The sequence below is a fragment of the Bombina bombina genome, chromosome 6, assembly GCF_027579735.1.
Source record: "Bombina bombina isolate aBomBom1 chromosome 6, aBomBom1.pri, whole genome shotgun sequence".
NCBI lineage: Eukaryota > Metazoa > Chordata > Amphibia > Anura > Bombinatoridae > Bombina > Bombina bombina.
Genome location: NC_069504.1, coordinates 884,107,923 through 884,125,387, shown reverse-complemented (window position 1 = coordinate 884,125,387; position 17,465 = coordinate 884,107,923). Strand labels below are relative to the sequence as shown.

Sequence of the window (17,465 nt, the reverse complement as noted above, 5' to 3'; positions counted from 1 at the left end):
GTCTATGTAAGTCAATGGAAAATGGTTTTCTCTGGCTTTTTTTTTTTCAAACACCCGAGATCTCGTAACTTTGATCCGTTCTATTTTGATCTGAAAATATAAAATCTTAAAAATAAATATAGTGTAGTGTTTGTATGAGTGTAAGTGTAGTTTGTGTAATTTTTTTTGTGTGATTCGTGGATGTTTTTGTTTGCGGTATATATATATTGTATATATTAACTACTGGGTCTGGGTTGACGTTAATGATTTGAGCGGAGATGGATATTTTTGTTGCGTTACGGAAACTCGTAATACCAGCGGCCGTAAAATAGCAGCATTAGGACCGGCCAACGCTGCTTTTTGACCCTAACGCAAAACTCGTAATCTAGGCGATAGCTTCTATTCTTCTCAATGTTATGTGAAAAGTCACTGTTACTATAAGTACCTATCTAAAGCATTTATCATTTTAACATGCTTATTTTATTATTATTGTTTTCAGCATTTTTCAGAGCCACACAAAAGCTTTCCTTCCTAGTAATGAATAATGAAACAACTTTGCAATATATTTTCATGATTTATTTTGCCCCCTTTTTCATGTAATTTAGCACTGAAAGTTGAGCCATTTCTAATTATCAGAGCATGTAATGCACCTTGCTTACTTCTCAAGGCTAATCCTGCAACATATCAGTCCTTAATTGGCTTTAGTGGATAACAGCTGCAAAACTCTTTATACAAACTTTATGACAGTAGCTAGCCTTGTTGACTGAGAAACAATGCCCAGATTGTTGTTTTTTTTAAAAATATTTTTATTGAGGACAAACATTACACTTGTTACATAAAAAGAAGAAAGAAAAAAAGACAGGATATCAAATATTCTCAGCATATTTGTTCTTAAAAGTTCTTAAACATATATAGTCCTCATTTTCTTACCCCTTGTCGATATAGGTCGCTCTTGGACCTTTTTGAGCTGTTCTTTATTTGCGTCCAGGGGTTAAATAATATAGTGATAATGAAAGAAAAGTAAAGCATACAAAGAAAAACAGCATCTGTGTACCAAGTAATATTAAAACCAAAGTTTCACTTGAATTATTAAGATGCTGGTGCCAAATCTGGACACCCTAACTATACATTACTCCTTAAGAAATGTATTAAACATGAATAAAGATATAAATCAACTGGTATATTTAAACATCTAACTTAGTCGCTCCCAATCCGACCCTGTAGCTCAGAATTACAGATTGTTTTTGTGACTTTGCTGTCATCAAGGGTACACATCTTGTTATATAGGAGAACTTATATAAATTAGACATTAGAGAATATCTGGGAATGTTTGCCTAAACAATGCGCATATCTGTGTCTGTTTATGTTATAAATAGTTTTATATTACAATTAACTTTGCCATGCCCCCATTTCAAGCAGTGTACTACAGTTATATCAAAACATAATTATTCTTGCGGTGAGCATAACTGTGCCTGATTTATCTCCTCTCATAGCCCCGGCCGCTAGCCACGAGGGAGACATTAATATAATCCATCTTAAGGAATGGGGTAATGGCTTTCAATATTTAGCAGGCCCTATTCAAGCTTTAGTATTGTAAGTGTCCTCGCTAGGGTCCCCCACCAACCCCTGCTAGACACTAAAAAACATTAAAGGGCTTAGAAAAATTGTAATTATTCTCTGCGATCACTTTATAAAGAAGGCTTTTATAGTTCTGATTCATATTTGAAGATAACCCCTGAAGACTTGCAAAGACCAGTGCTACTTAGAGTCGGCTATAATTATAATAATACAATATTTAAAAATTAAGGGACAGCCAAGTCCGAACCCCAAACAGTGAACTTATTAAACTGTAAAAGATAATAAACCATTACATAACATAACTTGTCAGCGACTTTACTGAGTTCTCTCATCATAGAAGTGGCGTTTCAACCCCATGCTGTAGGCTGTGACAGCAGGAGGGTTCGCAAAAAAACATTAGAGGCCAGCTGCAAATGTTTTTCTCTACATGTTAGGGTCGATGTTGCTGCTCTCAATGTCTCCTTACTAGTATTCTCCTGTTGCGCTTTGCTGTGCTTGGTAGAAGAGGCTTCTGTAAAGCGACCCATATCATGTTTTGTGGCTGTCAGAGTCAAGGTTGCAAGTGAAGAGGGTACCTTAGTTTTGATTATATTGATCCGAGGGTCCCCCTCTAACCCCCTTATGCAGGTGGTGTTTGTCAGGAATCCTCTGTTCTCTGAATATCTTTTCTGTGTTGAGCCGTGAGTGCTGGTCTCTCTTATGTCAGCTATCTGCGGGCTACTAGGTGATGCTTTAATGTATTGCACTTCCTGTACCACTCCAGGCACTGTTTCCACGTGTCTAGGCCTTTTCATTTGATTGCGCAGCTTAGGAATGTCTGCCTTCGGTATATAGTTAGAGTTTATTTGAGTTTTGCCTTGCACACAAAAATAATTCATTAGAAAGTTCTGTGGGGCGTTGTCTATAAGAAGCTGAAATAGAGCTTCCAGTTTTTGCCATTGAGTGATAGTGATTCCACATGGGTCTGCTTCATCCGCCATTTTAATATCAATTGTGGTGAGTCAGAATGCCATAGTAATGTCCAAGTAATGATATTCCCTGCTTATTCCGTCAGGAGACTGATGGTAAAGACAATGGAGTCCGGTTAAGGCAGAGTACCTTGAATAACCGAGGGGGAAGCGCCACCTGTTATGTGCCACCGCACCAGGTCCTCTCCGTCTGATTCAGAGCTCCGGCTTCATGCACACAGCTGGGAGTAAAATATGTTAGATCTCACAGTGTACTGCGATGCCTCAGATAATGATTTAGCTTGGTTTGCTGATATATGTCTCCTTTTAACCAGCAGATTAACAGAGAATCAGCCGGAGCCCTAGAAATTGATCGCTGTCCAGACACGCCCCCGCCCAGATTGATTTTTATATTTTACTTCCGTTATCTAATTTGCTTTTTTCTTTTGGTATGCTTTGAAAAGCATACCTAGATAGGCTCAGGAGAAGCAATTACTTGGAGCTAGCTGATGATTGGTGGCTGCACATATATGCCTCTTGTCATTGGCTCATTGAATATGTTCAGTTAGCACCCAGTAGTGCATTGCTGCATATCCTTCAACAAAGGATACCAAGAGAACAAAGCAAATGTATTTATAGCAGTAACTTGGACCTGTAACCTGCCAATTTAATCGTAAATGTAAGCTGCCTCTGTCGCGTTCATATATGTGTTTCTCCGGTGTATTATCGCTAGTGCCTCACCAGCCTCTGACCTCACCGCATGTCACTGACCTAAAGTAATGGAAGTGATCCTGCTTCTTAAATGATATTCATATATCATCCGTTAACTCATGTTTATCCAGAAGCATCATTACTCCCACAACATAAATATCTTAAGCTCAATAATGAAACTATATATGTAAATTTTGCACAAACTAAATCCACAGTTGGGTTCTTCCTTCAATCAATTAATCTCTCTTTTCCAGGGAACTACTGAAATTTATATTAACTCTTACACCAGGCTAGTACAGATAGATGGCTACAAAGGAAGGGTACTTTTAAATGTGGTGGCAGACATTGTAATACCTGTATATACATTAAAACAGGTTCCAGTTTTGGAAGTAGGATTATGGGTAAACACTTTGAGAGTCATTTTTATGCCAACTGTGGCACATGTTTCGTAATCTACCTCTTGGAATGTAAACTTTGCCAAAAACAGTATGTTGGACAAACATCTAGGACCCTTAGGACTAGAATAGGTAAGCATCAAAGGGACATTAAAAATTACAATAAATGCTCTGAAGTGGCAGCATACTTTAATGGTATACATTTTACGCATATTGCGCATATACAGGTATCGGTGATAGACAGGGCTTTGGTGCCACCCAGAGGTGGTGATCGCTACAGAATATTGTCCAAACTTGAGCTATTTTGGATATACAAACTACAAACGCGAACCCCTCTGGGTATTAACAAAGAGTGGGATATCAGCTATTTTGTATAGACTTAAGATAGGAATTAACATGTAAAGATACAAATAGAGGCACTGCCTAAACTTTGCGCACACAGACATGAATTCATTTATATTAAAGGGACACTGAACCCAATTTTTTTTATTTTGTGATTCAGATAGAGCATGCAATTTTAAGCGACTTTCTAATTTACTTCTATTATCAATTATTCTTCGTTTTCTTGATATCTTTATTTGAAAAAGAAGGCATCTAAGCTTTTTTATTGGTTCAGTCTCTAGACAGCACTTTTTTTTTATTGGTGGATGAATTTATCCACCAATCAGCAAGAACAACCCAGGTTGTTCACCAAACATGGGTCAGCATCTAAGCTTACATTATTATATTTTAAATAAAGATTGCAAGAGAATGAAGACAAATTGATAATAGGAGTAAATTAGAAAGTTGCTTAAAATTTCATGCTCTAACTGAATCACGAAAGAAAAAATTTGGGTTCAGTGTCCCTTTAAATATGGGATTTTTTTGAGTCTTTAACATGTATATAGTAAACGTGATGTGGCGATTAGTTAAGGAGATAGAATATTTTCAATATTGTGAAAAATCGCAACAATACGTATATGAATTTGTATTAAAATATTCTTTTGATATAAGAATAAGTTTTGGCACCGAAGTTAAATTGTAATATAACTTTGATACATTATTATATATTTTAATCAATTCAAGAAACTGTGTTTTATAAATTAAACTGTTTCCGTATGGAGATCGACTTTGTGATTGGTTGAACTAGGTTTAAATGTCTTTCGAACATTTACCTACGTCATCTATGAGTAAGCGCCGTGTTTGGGCGCGCAACGCGTAAGATGGTTGTATCTTTGTTACCTCCATGTGTAACTGTGTAATTTTTAACTCTTTATCATAATAAATTGTTTTTTCTTTTATTCAACAACAGTGTGCGGCAGCTTCATTTGCTTATTACCTACATCAGACCTTAGATCAGCCCCCTTGCCCTGCAGCAATATACCTACATAAGACCTTAGATCAAACCTCTGACCCTGCAACCACATACCTACATCAGAGTTAGATCAAACCCTGACCCTGCAACTACATACCTACCTTAGATCAAACTTCTGAGCCGGCAACCACATACCTACAATCCGAACTTAGATCAAACCGCTGACCCTGCAACTGTAATGCTCATGGGATATTCCTGTATCAGACCAAACTCGGCCAGTAGTCTTCTTTTCCCAACGTCAAGTGGAATGATAGGAAATATCCCAGAGCAGAGAGAGTTTGTAAAATGAGGTAAGCAGTGCTCACAATAGGCAGGGTAGTCCTTGGCGGCCACAGGAAGACAATCCAGCAGTATAGCAGTTCAGGGGTAAACCAATAGAAGGACCAGGAACAGGCAGGAGTCAGCAAAAAAAGGAAATCTAGCAGTATAACAGTTCAGGGGTAAACCCTGCAACCACATACCTAAATCAGACATTAGATCAAACCTCTGACCCTGCAAACACATACATACATCAGACCATAGATCAAACCCCTGGCCCTGCAACCACATACCTACAATCAGACCTTAGATCAAACCTCTGACCCTGCAGCCACATACCTACAATCAGACCTTAGATCAAACCACTGACCCTGCAACCACATACCTACATCAGACTTATGATCAAATCCCTGGCCCTGCAACCATATATCTACATCAGACCTTAGATCAAACCCCTAACCCTGCAATCAAATACCTACCTTAGATCAAACCTCTGACCCTGCAGCCACATACCTACAATCAGACCTTAGATCAAACCACTGACCCTGCAACCACATACCTACATCAGACTTATGATCAAATCCCTGGCCCTGCAACCATATATCTACATCAGACCTTAGCTCAATCCCCTAACCCTGCAATCACATACCTACCTTAGATCAAACCTCTGACCCTGCAGCCACATACCTACAATCAGACCTTAGATCAAACCACTGACCCTGCAACCACATACCTACATCAGACTTATGATCAAATCCCTGGCCCTGCAACCATATATCTACATCAGACCTTAGCTCAATCCCCTAACCCTGCAATCACATACCTACCTTAGATCAAACCTCTGACCCTGCAACCACATACCTACATCAGACCTTAGATCAAACCACTGATCCTGTAACCACATACCTACATCAGACTTATGATCAAATCCCTGGCCCTGCAACCATATATCTATATCAGACCTTAGATCAAACCCCTAACCCTGCAATCACATACCTACCTTAGATCAAACCTCTGACCCTGCAACCACATACCTACATCAGACCTTAGATCAAACCACTGACCCTGCAACCACATACCTACATCAGACCTTAGATCAAACCTCTGACCCTGCAACCACATACCTACCTTAAATCAAACCACTGACCCTGCAACCACATACATACATCAGACCTTAGATCAAACCTCTGACTCTATGGTCAAATACCTACATGAGAACCTTAGATCAGCCCCATGGTCTATAGCCACATACCTATATCAGCCCCTTGGCTGTAACCCCATACCCAAATCAGACCTTTAGATCAGATCCCTCTGTACAGTATGCAGTGACAGAAAGCAGGCTCCTCTTCTCTATCCATATCCACACTGCAGAGCACCAGTATTCTTCTGTCTCACAGCCAAGCTTCTCTATCCCACATCTGCCCCTCTCCTTCTCCCTACAACAGCCCAAATCTCTTCTCAGCTCCATGTCCTATCCTTCAGATCAGCTGTGCACAAACATACGCTTCCTGACAGTTTCAGAAATTAAACACATAAATGCAACATCTTAAAAAGTGCATTATATATATATATATATTTTATATATATATATATATATATATATATATATATATATATATATATATATATATATATATATATATATATATATATATATATATATATATACAAACACATAAAAAAAATACACACACATATACTATTCTGTTGCGTAAAATGTCATTTTAAATGTGGTATTGCTTTTTCTCCAAGTCTCATAACTCCACCCACAGAATAGGAGGAAGTGCCAAAGCAAATGATTCCCCGCCTGTCCCTATATTAAGTCGTGCATGCCTTCTCTCGCTCTTTGCGCTTGTACATGTGAAGAAGATGGTATGTATATAGTGTTGTGCTGTAAATATACCGAGCACCCGCCCTATTGCTATGGTGTTTTGCTTACTGAGGGTGCGTGTAACAACTGGCCCTATTGCTATGGTGGTTTGCTTACTGAGGGTGCGTGTAATTGTAATAACTGTTTTTTTGAGGGGGCTACCTGTCTCTTGCAGCCTAACAAGCCCACATTAGCAGCACTTTGTTTGCGGCACCGTAAGTGCTCTGTTGGCTAAGCTGATCGGTGGTAGGTTGTGCTGGTTTTTTTTTTTTTTTTTTTTTTTGCAGGGATGGTTTTATTCCCATCTACAACGTACAACCATTTATTTCTCCAGTCACCGTCCTGGGAACTGCAGTGCTGCACGCTGTTCTGGCGCTTTGTTGCTCCACCTAGTGAGGAGTTTAGATGGGGGATGGGAGACCTTGTGTTAGGGAAGTATTCTTACACCGCATGCACCTGAGACGTTTCTGCTAAGGGAGGAATCATTGATTGAATTTTTTTTTTTTGGGTGGGTTGTATTTTAAGACAATTTAAAAACATCTCTTGCTGCTATAAGATTGCATGTAAAATGAAAAAAAAAAAAAAAATACACGTGCACGCGCTTTCTTTAGGAGCAATGCCACGTTATCTATGTACTTGTCTGTTAGTCATTTGTTGGTGAATATTGTATTATACATTATTTAACAAACTTTACAATTTACTTCCATTATCACTATCTTTTTATATGCAGTAAAGTACCATCTTATACCGAGCATCTGCAATAATGCACAATACATAGATTTACCGAATTAAAATACTCATTTTAAATTCAAAGTAGGTGCTTTTGGATTCTCATGCATCTGTTGATTATGTAATTCTACTGTATCTTAGGGGCCGTTAAGACACTTCAACAACTCATCAAATGATTCATTATTGCCAATTTACATTCATTAATTTGTTGCATTTTTTTTTTTGTAAAATAAGTTAAAAAAAAGTAACCTAACAGCGAGGCTTGGGTTAAAACTCTAAGGCAATTTATGTAAGCCCCCCCCCCCCAAGCTTCTATGATGTCACATGCTTTTTAAAAGGTTGATTATTAGTCATGATAGGGTGAATCATTCTTTGCAATAGTCACAAAGTTGAATCAGCGCTAAACGTCTTAATGGACCAGTAAATAAAGTTTGTTTGCATTAACAAATGCATGATAAAGCCAGTGTAAACTTCAAATTAGTAAACAATAAATCCTTACAAATTTCAGATGTCTTTTTCCACTCATGTATGTTACAGCCATCAGCCAATCACAAATGTGCATATGTATTGTGAATTCTTGCAAATGCTCAGAAGCTGTTGTCTCAGTGTAAATATTAAGACTGTGTGCAAATTTTGTTAATGGAAGTAAATTGTTTTTTAAAGAGTGTAGGCTACCCCAATCTGCACATGTTCAAACAGTTTGTGCTATACCTGAGTATTAGTTTGTGATCAGTTAGCAAGGGTTCTTTTGTTCTGGGTGACAGGGAAATCAGTGAAAAGAATACACTTAAAACTATATATTTAATTGACAAAATAAATCTTCAGTTTTCATATCAAAATTCATATATATATATTTAATTTGTCATGCAATGTGTGTACATTATTTGGGCTTTAAAGGGTTGTAAAATACATGCTAGACGAGCAGTACTTTTGTGGGGCGTTATTAGTGTATGGTCAGTCTTGATGATGGTAAATTGTAGTGTTTGAAACACTAGGATTAACCAGTGCTACTAATAAAATACTTCATGCTGAAAGTTTCTTTGTGTCTGCAGCATATGCTGTGCTGAACGCCTTAGGCCTCCCACAGTAGAATGCTATTAACTAATATCCATGTGGCCCTGTTGGCATTATGCTGTATGGCTAGCACGCTATTGGCTAACATCACCTCACTGAGAAGTGTTCTGCTGTGGGCAGCCTGAGGCACTCGGCGTGGCATACGCTGCAGGCAAAGGAACTTTAAGCATGAATTGTTTTACTTCCCGATTTAATCACTGGTTAATCCTAGCATTTCAATAACACTAGGGTTTACCATCAATTTAAAGGGACATGAAACCCAATATTTCTTATGATTCAGATAGGGAAAAAATAGAATTTTTAAAACTTTTTTTTTTTTAAATCTGATTTGTTTGCTGCATGTTTTGATGTATCTAGATACGTAGTTTGCCCATGTCTGGGGCACTACATGACAGGAAATAGTGCTGCCATCTAGTGCTCTTGCTAATGTATAACATTGTTTCAGAACTGCTGTGTGATGTAGTACTGCAGACTCGTGCACACTCCAGAAATTGCCTTCCAGCTTTTTAACAAAAAAGAACACAAAATTTTATAATTAGAAGTAAATTGGGAAATTGGTTTAAAACTGTATGTACTATCTGAATCATGAGAAATTGGGGTTTTATGTCCCCTTAAAGGGGCACTGAACCCAAAATTTTTCTATTGTCATTCAGAGCATGCAATTTTCTAATTTACTCCTATTTATTTTTCTTTGTTATTGAGTCAACACAGTATGCTGGGCTAAATACTGTAGGAGTATTACCTATGTAATTGGTGTAAAGTATTAAATTGCATGCTCTTCAGGATATATATATATAAATTTTTTTTAATATATACACAGGGCTGTTAAAGTTCTAGTAACAAAGCAATGCTATAGCAGGCTCTAGTTTTCTTTGTTTGAATGAAAGTAAACCACTGCAGAAAAGCTGATCTAAACAATGATTCTTGGTAAATTTCATAATTTTTTATTTTTTTTGTACTTCTAGTCACTACCCTCAACAGGACTTTCATGAAGGCTTCCCTCCTTGGGGGTTAAGGTGTGTATCCTTATAGCTTTAGGTATTCTATCAATACTACAACTTATTGCACCAGTTTATGTAAACGATTGCGCAAACTCCTTAGGGAAAGCACTTGAAACGGTTTTCATAATGAGTCCTAATTTTATCTTCAGTAGTATTGAACAGTTTGGTAATGTGACTGGTCTCCTGAGGAAACTGACCTCATGTATCTGAAGTTAAAGGGACAGTCTACTTGAGGTTTTTTTTTTAAAAAAAAAGATGGATAATCACTTACACATGCCCCAGTTTTGCATAACAGACACTGTTGTCTTAATATATTTTTTACCTCTGATTAACTTGTATCTAAGCCTCTGCAGATGGCCCCTTATCTGGGTTCTACAAACTTGCTTTTCAGTCAATTATTGCTGAATCCTGCATAACTCCACGGGCTGAGCACAAGATTATCTATATGGCACATATAAACTAGTGTGCATTTTTATGAGCTTTTTACAGCCAGTGAGATAAGGTGTCCTAAAGGTCTTAAAAATCAGCCTATGAGCCTACCTAGGTTTAGCGTTAAAGGGACAGTTGACACCAGAATTTTTGTTTTTAATAACTATTTTAATTGTAGGTATTAAGTTCTTTAAACATTGAATATTTCCATGTGTTATGGTTATTCACGGTAGAATCATTGCAAGGCTTTCATTATGTCTTAGCAAGTTTAAACTGAGTGGAGGCTGTTTAGTGATGAGATCCCATGCGTGTCATCTGATGCTCAGGGTCTCTCTGCATCGTGCCTGCCCAGTGTGTGCGTCTTGCAGACTGCAGCAAGTGGTTATAGAGGGCTCTGAGAAATGATTTCACCTCAGTCTGAGAACAGCCTTCACCAAACTTCGGTGTTTTGACTTAGTCTTAACCCCTTAAAGGGACAGTAATTAATTTTATTTATTTCTACTTAATTTGTTAGGTAGGCTCAGAAGCTGCACATATATGCATCTTGTCTTTGGCTTTATGCTAGCTCCCAGTAGTGCATTACTGCTTCAACAAAGGATACTAAGCAAATAAAGCAAATTGGAAAGTGGTTTCAAATTGTATGAGCTATTTAAATCATCCAGATGAGAAAATGGGGTTTCATATCCCTTTAAATATCCCTCTAATTGGAATTTATATTCCCCAGTTACTAGTCAGAACCAATGTTAAACAATAAACAAAAGTACCAGCATTTCACCTGCTGACAGCTAATGTTTTGGTTCTTTAATTTAATATTTCACTTACAGTAGAAGACCCCCATTTGACCCTGTACTTGGGTTTGTCAAGTGTTGTGAATGCTTTCAAGAACATTTAAACACCTTCTGGCTTTGTATAAATGTCCCACGTATAAATTATCCCATGCACTCTAGAGAGGGCAAAAAGCAAATCTTGTAGCCTGACAATAAAATTGCTGGTTTAGGCAATTTGTAGCAGTTTGAAACCCTAGGTTACAGATTTTGCTATTTAACCTCTAGGCATCAGACCAAGCAATGCTTTTTTACACAAGAAAGAGGTTTAATGCCACTTATATGTAACATCTAGTAAACACTTAGGGTCTTTTTGTTGCAACTTTTTAACAAAGGGTATTTTTATTCTGTTGGATTTTGTGATTCTCCCAGCTTACTTGTTGCCCTTTAAAATAAATTCTGTGGTAGTTTGGCCTGTGTGAATTAGTGGTTCTTCATGGACTTTAATCTTTTCCAGATCTGAAGTTAGTCAAGAATGGACTTCAAGTGATGGATGAATTTGCTGGTAAGTATTGCAAGAATTTCTTCACTCCTAAAAAGCCAAGGGTTCATCCGTCTGCTAAGCTCCCCTGTGCCTACTGCAGAATGTAGACCCGTGGCAAATCAACGGACCACGCTCCACTGCAGTTAACACTACCTTCATGTGTTCTGCAACTTATCTGTGATCTACAACGTGCAGTGATTTTAGTATGATATGCTCATTTACTTAAGAGCAGCATGTGTATATATTACACAAATCACTTCTCCACGCAGTTTGTCTAGTGCCAAGTGTGTGCAGTGGGGGTTATTTCATTAGCAGTTTTGATCCCAATTTAAAGCACCACTGAAGACCAGTATTGCATAATCAATAAATGCACAATTTGAATTTCAAATTGAGTAGTAGTTTTTTTTTTTTTTTCTGGCAAATGTAAAATTTTTCAATTCATCATGTGACAGCCATCAATCACAAAATGCATAATGTATATCCTGTCAATTTTGCACATGCTCAGTAGGAGCTTTTGCCTCAGTGTGCATGTACAGAGTTCACATTTTGATAATGGAATTGAAATGTTACTTGTTCTCTGAATACATTTTTATTTTGGATGTCACTTTTAAAACTTAAGTGGAGGGTATTGATAGTATAAGAATTTCCCTCCACTAGTTCCTATGCTTTGATACTAGGCGTATTCAATGATCAAAATACATTCTGTCCTTTTTACTGGTTTACAGCAGATGGCAAAGGTGGAGAAAACTTTTTGTCTTTTTTATTTTATTTTTTTTAAGTTTCTAAATGTATTGAGATTTCAAAGTAATCAGTCTAGTCATAGAATGAATTTATAAATTAATTTGTCTTCCTTCTAGTGTCCCTGCTAAGTTGCAGTCTCGGGCGTCCGATAGGGAAAGATCATGGTGAGTGGAGTAGTCTAGGTTCTGTATGTTTTGTTTTTTTGCCCCCTAAATGGCTGATAGGACCCCAGCACTGGGCAAGGACTCATTACATATAATGTTGCTTCTTATATCTGTTGGGGGTCAAAGTAACCCTCCCATATTCATCCCAACACAGCCATGCCATGACTGATAGTTGGTTCATGCTATGGGGACATGCTTGAGTTAAAGGGGCGCAACACAAGGTTTTGCAATGTAAAATAATCAATTGACTTGTTAGATATACAATGTATCACTAGAAAATCATTTATTCAAACATATATTTTTTATTAAATTTTATTTTAAAACCTTTCCTTGTCTTTCAGGTGGTTCTATAGCTTCAGAAGTGCCCAGTGTCCCATGGTGAGAAAAGCAGACCTGGGTGTTAATGCAATACAAAACATGAGGTAACTACTAGCTAAAGAAAATTAAACTTATGGGATGTAATCGCATATGGCACTTGGGGTGTGCAATCTAAGCTTTGCACTCCACATACTCCATTGACTGGGGAAGACATGGGTATATAGAGGCAACACCTGCAGGATAGAGACCAAACAGTAACTTAAACCTATAGACATAGGTTATTTCAGTGTTCTCCCTAGGACATTTTAATGGGTGCAACACCCAGCTATAAGTTTAGTTAATAAATAAATATTTTTTTATTGCTCAAATTTTTAAATAAATTCAAAGCGCAAGATAATATATTGTAAAGTATTACTCTGACCCAATCCAGCTAGTTTGCCACCCAGCTGGCAACTTTCTGTTAAATACACTTTATAGAGGTTTTTTTTTTCTTTCCCCACTTAATGTGGTGGTCTTGCTTTTCATAATCCAGATTATTTTATTTCATATATCTTGTCTATATGATATTGGTCTATTTGACTATCTTAAAGGGCCTTGTGAAACACTAGAAAGTGATGCAGCATAGCTGTAAAAAGCGGACTAGAAAATATCACCTGAACATCTCTATGTAAAAAATATTTTACCTTAAAATGTCATAAGTATTCACACCCCATTGTAAAGGACTTGAAGCAGCAAATCCGCATGCCTGTCCTGGTACAGACAAGGGAGTGAGCCTCATGCACACGTTATTTCCCTATTCAGTTTAAGGATTTTTACTATAAAATCTGAGATCACAGTAAGAGTTCATGACCTCCAAACTGTTGCTGCTGATTGACTGCAGTTCATTTCTTTTTTTTTTTTAACCTGCAGCTGAACTTACTGAGCTGAGGAAACTGAGGTAAAATCCTCTAATTGTTTTACATAGAGATGCTCAGGTGATATTCTCCTGTCAGCTTTCTAAAGTTAAGTAATTTAGCATATGTATTATGTCCCATTAATCTTCAGAATTTTTTTTGTTAATTAGCATTGCAGGTATTTGTAATCACTATTGGAGCTCTGATTGCAGTGTCTATTAGCATTACTTAGATAGTTCTGTAACTGAATTGAGATAATCTCATGGACTGGGTGGGTCACCCTGTCACTGGGAAGGATTTGTCACATGCGACAGTTTCTTAAAATCTGACAGTGGTAGAGCACAAACCCATATTCATCCCAGCGTAGTCTTTCTGTGACTGTCAGCTGGTTCATGCTATGGGGACATCTTGTACAAAGCAGTAGCTGTAAAATGCTCTTTGTTTTTCCTTTAACAATTAACATATACAGATACTTTACTAATGACATAATCTGTTTTTCAGATGTTAAAGCCGGATGTATGGCGTGATTGAGATTACAAGTCTAATGGCAGTTTCTGTGCATGTGTAACAATCTACATATTTATGTAAGTACTTATGGTGTCTGCATCAATGTGTTGTGGATAATTGACTAGTATATCCCCTGTCACTGGGCAAGGACTCGTCTTATGTGATGTTGCTGCTTATATCTGGCAGGGGTAGAGAAATTTCCCATATTCATTCCCAGCACGGCCTATCTGTGACTGCTAGCTGGTTCATGCTATGGGGACAGAATCCCAAAAAACATGAAGCTGCATTGTCAGAGGTGTTGGAAGTTTATGGGCTTTTTTCACCTTTGAGAGTGCAGCTTCATCGTGCATTTTGTGAATACTGAGGAGCTTGGGGTATGTTCTGGAGGCTGGGGAATACTAAAGTTTTAAGATTAAAAGGCTGGAAGCATTTGGAGTCCATGCGCATAAGAACATGTGAGGACAGAATTTTAAAGGACAGCTATAAAAATGTAAGCATAAATCACCAAATATTACATTTATATTTTTTTTAGAGATGGACTTCATAGTCTATTACTGAAACCAGGTTCTTGGCCATATTGGTCACCACCAATCTGTAAGTATGAATGTGCACACTGTACTTTTATCTAGGTTTATGTGTACCCCAGGTTTAATTAAAAAGGTCTTCTAATTTTCAGAAGATCTATACCTGGGTTTGTAGCCTGCTGTAGATAATCTTTTCACAAGGGGATGTTAAGTAAGCTTTGTTCAATATCCTTTCTTGAGAAATATATTAAGTGGGTCTTCTGATAAACGCATACTTTGCCAGCAAGCACTATAATATGCAGTGATTTGTGAAGGCCATGGGAATTCCCTATCTGCCTAGTTACCAATGCTAGTTGCAGAATGTATTCCCTTGGCAGAAAAACTGACCATGCTCCACTGCAGTTCACTAGCCAGATGTGTTCTGCAACTAAATTGTGGCCTACACCATAACTTCTCTTTAACAAATGTTCTTGGGATGTTGGATTGTCTGATATGGAGCAATTGTAGAGTAAACCAGTCATGCACCTTGTGTTTAATATTTTGTGTACAAAGCAATTCCATTCACCTGGTCTAGTTCCTTATAACATTTTACAATGGCCTTTCTCTTACTCCTCCCCTACTCGGAAATTGATAGTACCAGGTGAGGATCTAGGGGCATTGGGCTGTTGCACACCCACTGGTCAATGTAGATTCAACTTAAATAGCCAGTGAAGATATAGCAAGTTTAGGCCACTGGTTTTCAAACCTGTTCTCAGGCTTCCCTAACAGGTTGTATTTTCAGGATTCCCTTGGGTGAGAGCAGATAAAATAACCATTTAGTAACTGATATATTTTATTTTTCCTCCCACCTGTGCTAGTTATCTTTAGAATTGGGCCTGTTAAGGAGGCCTGAGGAAAGGTTTGAAAACCAATGGTCTAAATAATGCTGTAAAGGGAGGCAATAAAGTGTTAACTGTGTTGCAAAATTAACATACAGGGAAGGGGCTAAATATAAATTAAGGATTCTTTAGGTTTTAACTTTTTTGCTACTTAAAGTTGTATGTTCTGACTTAATTCAAAAAAAAAAAAAAATTCCATTACATTTTCGTTTTCTTTGTTAAAAAGCAGGAAGGTAAGCTCAGGAGTGTGCATGTCTGCAGCACTAAACAGCAGCAGATTTGCAACACTTTCCTGTGACATGTGCACACTGCCTATCTAGATATCTCTTGAACTATTTAATATCCTAAGAATGAATCACATTTGGTGGCGAATAACATTTTTAAAGTGTCCAATTCACTTTTTGAATCAAGAAGAAAAATGTTACTCAGGTGGAGACATTAAAGGGACAAAACCCTTTGCACTCGAATGGGATTAATGGTCCTTGGTATTGTGTGGTTTATGGGATTATTAAGACCCATATTATAAATGCAAAGAGTAAAATAGTTGCATAGTGTTCTTATAATGCACAAATACTTTTAAAGGGACATGAAATGTTTTTCTATCAACTTTTTTTTTTATTCTCTTGGTATCTGTTGAAAGCGAATGTAGATAGGCTGAAGAGCATGTGATGCACTATATATCGGCAGGAACACTGCTTCCATGTAGTGTTTAAAAGTATAACATGGTTTAATAAAAACCTGTTGCCTAGAGTGCTCCAGACACACACATGTTCCTGAGCCTACAACTGAATAAGAGAAATATCCATTTGTTTAATACTATTATGTTCTGTGCATATGCAGTAGCAGATTAGGGTGAGTGACAGTCACACACTAATTAGAGGGTCCATCAGATCAGCAGTGTTAAAGGTGTTTGTTTATCAAATATAAAATGATCCATTTGTCAGTCACGTTTCATATTGAAGCCATAAGTTATTGTTTAAAAGGTATTTCTTTTCTTTTAGGCCAGAGGAGCTGCTGATAAAGCTACCCTTGAAATAACCAGGTACTTGGACAACAAACTGCATCCCTAGGTGTGTAATGACAGTAGGAATCGTCTCACTATCAATGCCAAGGGCATTCCCTCTCTGCCCAGCTATGTATGCTGGTTGCAGAACGTAGGCCCGTGGCAGAATAAAAGACCACGCTCCACTGCAGTTAACACGGCTTAAACGTGTTCTGCAACTTTATCGTGGCCTACAAAATGGTTTACAAAAATGTAAATCTGTAGTTAAGAAACTGGAATTTTATTGATGTATACAAACTTGTAGAGATGGAACATGATGATTATAGTAGTCTATGAAAATTAAATGTATAAGCTGCACTGATTTTAGCAATCTGCCTGTGTGAAATTGAATGCTTGTTTCTCATTGTAATTTCTGCTTTCAGGATTGGATAGAATGACACTGCAGATTTACTTCATCACTGATTCACAAGACCAAAGAATTAATCTCCCCTAAGCATGGATGGAGAAAATGGTGGGGGAGGGTTTATTTACATTTTATCAAATAAACTTTCTAAACTGTACATTCTCCATAGTTTGTAAAGGCTACTTTTTATTTCTTCAGATTTTAACTGCTGATTTTTATAGAATGCACAAGTTGTGTGAACTTTATTGTTCATTCTTGTGAATTAACTTAAAGGGATAGTCTAGTTAAAATTAACACTCGATTCAGAGCATGCAACTTTTTTTAATTTACTTTTTTCATTTTCTTGGTATCTATTTAAAAAAGCAACAATGTACACTTAAGAGCTGGGCCATTGTTGGTTC

General features: G+C 37.4%; 1 long non-coding RNA gene and 1 other non-coding gene across 4 annotated transcripts in view; both read left to right on the top strand.

Annotated features, from left to right (window-relative positions):
- The window catches only part of LOC128663852 (uncharacterized), a 51,023-nt gene extending 33,802 nt beyond the window's left edge, over positions 1 to 17,221 (top strand). The window contains exons 1-9 of one of the 3 annotated variants that reach the window (XR_008402902.1): positions 7,054 to 7,094; positions 9,861 to 9,911; positions 11,607 to 11,654; positions 12,491 to 12,538; positions 12,880 to 12,960; positions 14,251 to 14,333; positions 14,789 to 14,850; positions 16,660 to 16,728; positions 17,084 to 17,221. This is a non-coding gene — a long non-coding RNA (uncharacterized LOC128663852). Of the gene's footprint in view, positions 1 to 7,053; positions 7,095 to 7,576; positions 7,601 to 9,860; positions 9,912 to 11,606; positions 11,655 to 12,490; positions 12,539 to 12,879; positions 12,961 to 14,250; positions 14,334 to 14,788; positions 14,851 to 16,659; positions 16,729 to 17,083 lie in introns of those variants that run through there. The other 2 variants (XR_008402903.1, XR_008402904.1) reach the window with 2 other exon arrangements.
- LOC128665423 (small nucleolar RNA SNORD10) lies at positions 10,612 to 10,750 on the top strand. Its single transcript, XR_008403173.1, has one exon. It is a non-coding gene; the product is annotated as a small nucleolar RNA SNORD10 (small nucleolar RNA).
- Positions 17,222 to 17,465: the final 244 nt, after the last annotated feature.